Source organism: Rattus rattus, chromosome 3, assembly GCF_011064425.1.
Source record: "Rattus rattus isolate New Zealand chromosome 3, Rrattus_CSIRO_v1, whole genome shotgun sequence".
Taxonomy (NCBI): Eukaryota; Metazoa; Chordata; class Mammalia; order Rodentia; family Muridae; genus Rattus; species Rattus rattus.
The window spans coordinates 222,512,480-222,521,801 of record NC_046156.1 but is presented as its reverse complement, the minus strand read 5'-3'; positions in this window follow the sequence as shown (position 1 = coordinate 222,521,801).

Sequence of the window (9,322 nt, the reverse complement as noted above, 5' to 3'; positions counted from 1 at the left end):
CTACAGTTCCTTGTCTCTTCTTTTGGTTTTCTATATCAGGAGTTGTTCCTGTGTTCTTTCTCTTTGTGCTTCCTGTTTCCATTTTTAATTCCTTCAACTGTTTGTTTGTGTTTTCCTGGAAATTCTTTCAGGGATTTTTGCGATTCCTCTCTGTAGGCTTCTACTTGTTCTCTAAGGGAGTTCTTCACGTCTTTCTTGAAGTCCTCCAGCATCATGATCAAATACGATTTTGAAACTATATCTTGCTTTTCTGGTGTGTTTGGATATTCCATGTTTGTTTTGGTGGGAGAATTGGGCTCCAATGATGCCATGTAGTCTTGGTTTCTGTTGCTGTGTTCCTGCGCTTCTTCCTCTCGCCATCAGATTATCTCTAGTGTTACTTTGTTCTACTAATTGACAGTGGCTAGACTGTCCTATAAGCCTGTGTGTCAGGAGTGCTGTAGACCTGTTTTTTTCTGTTTTCAGCCAGTTAAAGGTGGGGGACAGAGTGTTCTGCTTTTAGGCGGTAGTTTTTCTTTCTCTACAGGTCTTCAGCTGTTCCTGTGGGCCTGTGTCTTGAGTTCACCAGGCAGGTCACTTGCAGCAGAAAAGTTGGTCTTACCTGTGGTCCCGAGGCTCAAGTTTGCTCTCGGGGTGCTGCCCACGGGCTCTGTGCGGCGGCATGAACCTGGAAGATCTCAGCTGCCCCTTGTGGGAGCTTCAGTGCACCAGGGTTCCAGATGGCCTTTGTTGTTTTCCTCTGGCGTCCGAGATGTGTGTGCAGAGAGCAGTGTCTTCTGGTTTCCCAGGCTTGTCTGCCTCTCTGAAGGTTTAGCTCTCCCTCCCACGGGATTTGGGTGCAGAGAACTGTTTATCTGGTCTGTTTCCTTCAGGTTCCGGTGGTGTCTCAGGCAGGGGTCCTGCCGCTCCTGGGCCCTCCCCCATGGGAGCCCAGGGGCCTTATACAGTTTTCTCTTGGGCCAGGGATGTGGGCGGGGGTGGGCAGTGTTGGTGGTCTCTTCCGCTCTGCAGCCTCAGGAGTGCCCACCTGACCAGGCGGTGAGGTCTCTCTCCCACGGGCCACATGTATGTTTTTAATCATCACATCTTCACTAGGTTATATTCACAAATGTAACTGAATGAAATTAAACAAATTGCCAAAAGCAAAGCTCTTATAGTGAGCTCTGTTAGATTTTTGCCACATCCAGTTCACTCTTGTGCATCCCAGGGACTTGGAAAGGAACATAATGGTACAGAGAGACACATGACTTTGGTTTCACTTTAGGGATGAATAATTATCATTTTTGTCACTGCTGCTTATATATTGTTTTCCTAGATGCTAGAAATAGCATTGCAAGCTGAGCTTAAGCAAAGAGACTCTGACAAACTTGTCTGAGTTTCTTCTTCCCGGAGGCCATTCATTCCAGGCTTCATCAGCTGCCTTCAGATCTGTTACCTGGCCACATGACTACCTGGACCACAAGAGATTTGCATTGCCATGACAAACACACAAGGTAATTAACCAAGAAACAGAGATATCTTATTTTGGCTCACAATTTTAGAACTTCTGGTTTATGATTGGTTGACTTGTTTGTTTTAGTTTACACCAGCACATCTTGGTGGAAGCATGATTCTGGAGGACGAATCCTAGCCTCAGGCTTGTAAACCAAGCTTTGTACTGTTGAACCGCATCCCCCTACTTTGAGGGAGTATAGTGGAACAACAGCAGCAACAACAAAATTTTACCATACAGGTTGGAAGCAAATAAAAGTAGAAGAGGAAAAAAACATCCCACTATCCCACTATGTGATCTCTATGGTAGGATAAAAATAAATAAATAAATAAATAAATAAATAAATAAATACTCTAATGCCACAAACAACAAAATACAATCTAAATGTCCAGAAATTGTCCCAGCATGGATAATAGGATTTCTGTCAGTTAGACAAAAGCCAGCATTCCTAAGGAATTTGTGAAATTGGTTCCTATCAAATGTCAGTATTAAACAGTGGAAAGTCTGGGCTAGCATGATCTTCCCTCTTACCTCTTCCCACTAGACCATCTCATGGGCTTCCTTCCCTCCCTAGCTACTCATTCCCCTTAGCTCTTTTTTATTCTCTCTCTCTCTCTCTCTCTCTCTCTCTCTCTCTCTCTCTCTGTGTGTGTGTGTGTGTGTGTGTATTACTGCTTCTCTAGCTATGCTTTCTCTATTCCCTCTCCCCTGCTATTCTTCCTTCTCAAACAGTATCACTAGCTTTGTCCAGTCTGCTGGCCATGTTCAGTCTGTTATGGACTTTGTAGACTCCTCAGGCTGCTTTCTCACATTTACAATAAACCCTCCCCTTAACCATACCATGGAGTAAGTGGTCATTTTGTCAGGTTACAGAGTATCTTCAGTTTCTTTGTATAATATAAGAACTGGGGGCTCACAGACATTCCATGTTTTACCAAGACTCACTGAGGTGACAGCAGTAAGGAAAAGGCTCTTCTGGACAGAGCAGAGCTGTTACTGTTTTGTGTTACATCCTGCTTCATCATCAACATTTGATACGTTTACTTAGCTCTCTTTTCCAAAAATATCCAGTGGATGAGAAAGAGCTCAATCTTCTTATCATAGATCTCAATGGGGTGGTCAATTTCAAGCCCATCAAAAGGATGATGACTCTGATAGCTAATGCAAATAACTAAGATACTTTATAAAATATTTTCATATCTTATTGCACAACTGTAAGACTTCCATTTTCTGGGTTCTTAATTATATAAACTCAATAGTGGAGTGGGAATGGTAGAACAAGTATAACTTGAACTCCAGGGGATTATGCAGTGAAATCTCCACAACTAATATCCAGGAACAATAATGAACTCTTGCTTTTGAAAATCTAAACTGTCTGAAATATTTGTTTCGGGGAACAGAACAGGCAGAACACAAATCTGTTCAGAAAATATCTAGCAGAGTTCTCTGCTGGTATTTCTGAGCAAGAGTCATTAGGTGGATAGAAGACAAAGTAATAGAAGAGAAATATCAGAATACCAGTGGCAGAGCCTTGACCATACTTGTACCAAAAGAGTCCCTTGTGAGATTACATTGTCCGGAAATATTTTGTGTGTGTGTGTGTGTGTGTGTGTGTGTGTGTGTGTGTATGTATGTATATATATACATATATACACATATATGTATAAATATGAGGATGTTTGTGTGTGTGTATATATATAATCATTATTTAGTAAGTATGCACTAACAAAAGCATAACTGTAATTATATAGTTCCTCTCCTTTATGACGACCTTGTGTTCAACATTGTCATATATTTTTATTTAACTGCCCTATAGAGATGAGTGCCTCATAACACTCAGATACTGAGTGTTAAAGACGCCCACTTAAGTACAGTGTCCACATGAACATAGCTATTTCATTCAACATAAAATAATAGTTTTTTTTCAGAATTGTGACCACTTGTTAAAGATATTGGCATGAAGTATTGTGCCATATTATATGTGTAAGGGATAGAAGACATATAAAAAAAATCTTAGAATCTAGAATCTTTCTTATAGGAGATAAGTAATGAAAATTGCAGTCTGTCCTGAGAGGCTCCACCCAGCAGCTGACTGAAATAGATGCAGAGTCCCACAGCCAAATATTGAGTGGAGCTCAGGGACTCTTATGGAAGAGAAGGAGGAAGGATTGAAGGCTCCAAAGAGGAACTCCTCAGAAAAACCAATAAGTCAACTAACCTGGACCCTTGTGGGCTCTCACAGACTTAACAACCAACAAAGAGAATACAACAGCTGGACCTACATGCACGAGCATACACACACACACACACACACACACACACACACACACACACACACACACACACACACGAGGGGGAGGCATACCTGCCACACACACACACACCTGCCACACTTGGTTTTCATGTCAGTCTCCCAACAGCTGGAATAGAGGCTATCCCTAAAGTTGTTGCCTGTCTGTGAAATACATTTCCCTTACTGGGCTGCCCTGTCTGGCCTCAGTAGGAAAGTGTTCACCTAGTCCTGCAAATATTTGATGTGCCATGTTTGAGGGGAATATCCTCGCAGAGAAGGGGAGTGTGGGATGAAAGGAATCAATCTGGATGTAATTGAATAAGTAAATAAATAAATAAGTAAAACAAAACAACACACAAAAAAACTAAACTAAACAAACAAAAAGCCCTGTAGTCTCCAATCATATGTAAGATCAGATCCCATCATCTCAATCACACACACACACACACACACACACACACACACACACACACACACACACAAAGGAAGAAAGAAAAAGAAAAGAAAAAATAAAACAAACCATTTTATGGTTTGTATGGTGAAAGATGCACTGTCCCATTCCACCTGTTCAGAAGGAAGATGACTCTTCCCTTTGTCCCAAGTACGCATGCTTTATCACATGCCTCGTTCTCATATAATAAGTGAGAAGGAACTCCAAGGCTTGTGTTCAAGTAGTACTTCTTTTGTTTAATAATGACTCTAAATCACAAGAATTGTGATATTAAAGGGGCATGATAACATGAACTAGAAATACAAACTAATAGTATGTATAAATGCAAGTAGGAAGAAAATCGCTATGTATAGGACTCAGGACTATATCCTTTCAGGCTTTCACTGGATGTGTGAACATTTCTGACCACACATACATCCATCTGTGATTAAAATATCACTCCTGAAAAACAATGTTACAATATATGCTCACATGTAATAATTATTTTATGGGAAATATCAAGAATGCTGTAGGAATTCAGAAAATAGAAAGAATTCAACATGAAAGAAAAGAAGAAGTTTCCCAGAAGAATGTAGCATTTGCATGTGAAGAGTGATTTTGTTTTTGTGGACATGGATGCTGTGAAAAGAGTTGTGGAAAGCGGACATTGCAATTGGAGAGAGGCCCAACAAGCGAAACAGCGACAGAAAATCCTGGAGTATATTTGTAAAGTGGAAAATAACTCACTTAGGAGAGCTGCAAGGTCATATGTTATAAAAGATCAGTAACAAATGCCGAGAAGAGCTGTTCAGCAGCATCCAGTAATAACTTTTGAGCTCATGAACAGGAAGCTTATACACTTACAGGTGTGCATTAGGAAGATTGATCTGGCATTAATAGGGAGAATTGACTGGAGTAGAAAAAGCTAAAGAGCGGTAAAAAGGTTATTATGATCAGTCATCAGAAAAGTATGTGAGAAGGAACCACTGTGATGTAACGGAAGAGACCATTCCAAGAGATTAAGGAAGTCAAGCCAGTGGAATGTAGTGATTAATTGTAGGTGATTGGAAATGGATAGAGGACATCGAGTGACGATATGATTTTAAGCTTGATAGATTAGAAAATTATATTATTACCAGAATAAATTTTATGGGATCTGTTTACCTACTTTAAAATTCTATTCAGGACTTCACTTCAGATACAAATAAGGTAGACCTAAAATATGGGGTAAAAGTCAAAATGGTGGTGGCTAGTGATGCTGGTGTGTATGTGTGCATGAGTATGTGTGAGAGGGGGTGGGGATGTTTGTATGTAAGTGCTGACATTGTACTTAAATGAAGTTACTAAAGGAGAAATGGTGAATATTACCTGTCACATTACATAATAGTCCCAGAAGAGGAAAAGACAAACATACATAATCCAGGGCATGTTTTCTTATTAAAAAATACGGTATTGCAAGACCTTTAAGACTCTGATTTAAACTTTCAAATATATTTATCTTTATCCTAAAAATAATATAATTCACAAAATAACAATGAGTGGTAACCAATGCCAGACTGGATCTACCATTCTCTTTTCTCTTCATATGTTTGCTTTTACCTAAAGCACTTCTTCAAATTATTCTCACTCAAAATTCAAAATTTAAAACAGTACACCAAACATAATTCTAGGTTGTAAGTCAAATAGGTTAAAAAATTTTGTCCTCGGGGTTGAGGATTTAGCTCAGTGGTAGAGCGCTTGCCTAGCAAGTGCAAGGCCCTGAGTTCGGTCCCGAGCTCCGAAAAAAAGAAAAAAGAAAGAAAAAAAAATTCTGTCCTCATGTATTTATAACTTACTGGGAATTTATGCTAATGAATATTTGTCAAAATGTTAACAAATAAAACACTGTGTCTAATATTACATTTAGTACTATATTTCCATACTGCTAATATCATAAATTTATATTTTACATCTTGAAGAAGAGTGGGGATTACATTTTACAAGACTGTCATATGTTCTTTATAATTGAATTGAATCGTTATGATAATTGTTTTCCAAACTGAAATATTGAAAATATGCTTGCTTTGTATTATAAAATTATCACCGTTCTTTTGAATTACAGTTGAATATTTTATGGAAAGTAAAATGAAATAATCGCACTTGAGAAATATGTGTAGCAGAAATTTAACTAAGATGTACAGAAGGGATAATAGATTTAGAAAATGTATCATTTTTCAAACCCTAGTAAAATGTGGACAACACTCAAGGATGACTGCTAAAACTGGTAAGTTTTATAATGATAGCATCATTATAATAGATGGATTAAATTGAGTTTTCTTACCAGTCTTAATATTATACAATGTGAGAAAATCAGACAGTATATGTATCTTCTTGTGGCAGAGAATGACATGCCAAATAAAACAAACTGAAAAGAAGCATCCATTCCTGAATCGAATCAGGCTTTTAGATCCAGACACTATGCATAGCAAATAAATCTAAATAAGTATGTTAATGAACTCACAGAAATATCAGTCAGCCAGATTTATAAAGATACGCATGACAAATAGCCAACAGTATGTTGAGGTGGTATTTAAAGACAGTCAGAGAGAGAGAGAGAGACAGACGCAGAGAGAGGCAGAGAGAGACAGAGACAGAGAGAGACAGAGAGACACAAAGAGAGACAGAGAGAAAGGAAGATAGAACACATTACAAATTAGAAGAAGATTAAGGCAGATATCAATCAAATGTGACATGTATAATTTGTTTTAAATTTCCTATCAACTATAAAGAGATATTTTTGTGAGAATTAGAACATATAACTATATACTAGATGTTAGTTCATATAAAATTTTTAGTAATTTGTTAGGTATGATCATTGTACCATCATTAAATACTTTAAAATTCATGCTAAAGAAATGTATTACATTTGAAAGAAGTAGCATGATGTTTTAACATTTACTTAAAAGTCCACTATCTAAAAAAAACTTCCATTAGCAAAAGACACAAACTAAGTAGGAGTGAGAGACTGATGAGAGCTCTTCAGAGTAGATAATTGAGAGATGTGGGATGTCTTTCTTGTACTGTATATTTAAAACTTTCTATAATAAAATGATTTCATGAGGGGAATTGTGCTTGTACTTTATAACTCAAGTGTTAGCTAATTTCGTATTTTTCATATTGATCTCAGAAAATTCTCCAGTGCTATTCTTGGATAGGAACACAGTGTCAGATACAGCTTCAGAAACATGTGCCTTTCATTCTTGTGATTGACAGTAGGAGAAAAGGAAGACAAAAATACCTCAAAATGAAAAAAGATTATGGTGACTGGATTTGAAAGACACTAGAGAGATGAAATACCTTCCTTAGTTTTCTCCACATGACAGGATATATAAAGCAAAGCCATCCTTTCCTTTTCCTCAATTGTCACTAGCTCTAAACTTACTTGACTATTTTGCTGAAAGTGGCAGTTGGTTTGGTAAAATGCAGCCACCACAAATCATCGTCACTGTGTGGATATACTATTAGTCATCATGAGGTGACCTTTTCATAGAAGAAAAAATTCCTACATGTATCTCAGTAAATGTTGACAAAAGCCTGTGAGAACAAGAGTGTTGATAAGATTTATCACACCAAGGCACTAGGTAATAGAACTTTCCCTGCAAATTAACAACCCTAGTTGAAATTATTTGTGCATTTCTGCAAATGCCAGCACATTGTAACATCTGTCCTAGCAGATAAAACACAAGTCATTTGATGTGGATAGTGTGACTTTCATCCCTGTAAAGGTCACTTGCTCTTTAGCCTGCCATGATTAAGGTAGCTTTAGGCAGATACCTGAGACCTAAAGCTATCACACAATTCAGATGGTGATATCTTGCAGCAGAGAATCTGTTTGTCTCCATTAAGTAGCTTCAGGACAAAAACACTAAATTCTCAAAAATCATTACAGCTTCAGTATATTAATTGAATCATATAGTATTTCCATAACATATAAAAGAAAAACCTTTGCACTTTAACACCCCATAATATTTTAATATAGGTTCAAGGATAGAGTCACATTCACCTGGAAACATTGTATAACTTTAACTATTCCCTACGAGTTTCTTTTACCAAGTTGATTTATTGCTTTTTGCAGAAGAGATACCACGTGAACCTGGTTACTTTATTATATGTTCTTACAATAATGGATAAAACATTCTGACACAATATCCAAAAATTTTAATTATTTTTATTTGGGAAAGATAGATATATATATATATATATATATATATATATATATATATATTTTTAGAAACAAAGGGGAGAGTTATCTTCCTTCTACTTAACCCACTAAAACATTTTCTCCCAAGCAAACAAACCAGAGCTGTAACAAGGATGTGTCTTGAAACCACATGTTCTTGACCATCTTTGGACTTAAAATTGTCAAGATATGAAGTACACTAGACCTTAGAGACCACATTCAATCCACTATGAGGAACAGAATCAAGATAAATACATTAAGTGACTGTTAGACACATTAAGATACATGATAGACGGCGAGTTTTTCAAAGGTAACAAATAGCTTTCAAAAGAAATTAGCACATGAATAGAGCATCATCCCAAATCATACACACATAGTAAATTATTTTCAACAATATTATAGAAACTTCTATTATGCTTAGTATATGAAGTATCATTTAGGATTACATGGACTATTTGATTCCAGTCATACAACATTTTCAGTAGATAAAAGTATATAAGTGCATCATCTGGTTTTAGAATAAGGAAAGAGAGGCTTCTTTTGAAAACTATGTAGAAAGTCCTGAGGCATGAACCATCAATATATAACTAGTTCACTGTGGCTATATGACTAAATGAGTATATCAAAAGACCAAGAACTAACACAGAAAAAGATATGATGGAGCTAGAGAAAGAAGAAAACAGAACCTGTTCATGAAGTCATACAAAGCATTAGGCTTTGGTAGTAATGGAATTTTCAGACTTGACACAGGTCTCCATTCACATCTAGTGATGAATCAAATAGGGAATCCTGCTAAGGAGAGTCCCAGGGAAACTCATGAATAGCATGCCAAAGAAGTAATGCACTGTGAGCTCATACCAGAAGCAGAAGCATTTTGGAATTTTTTTT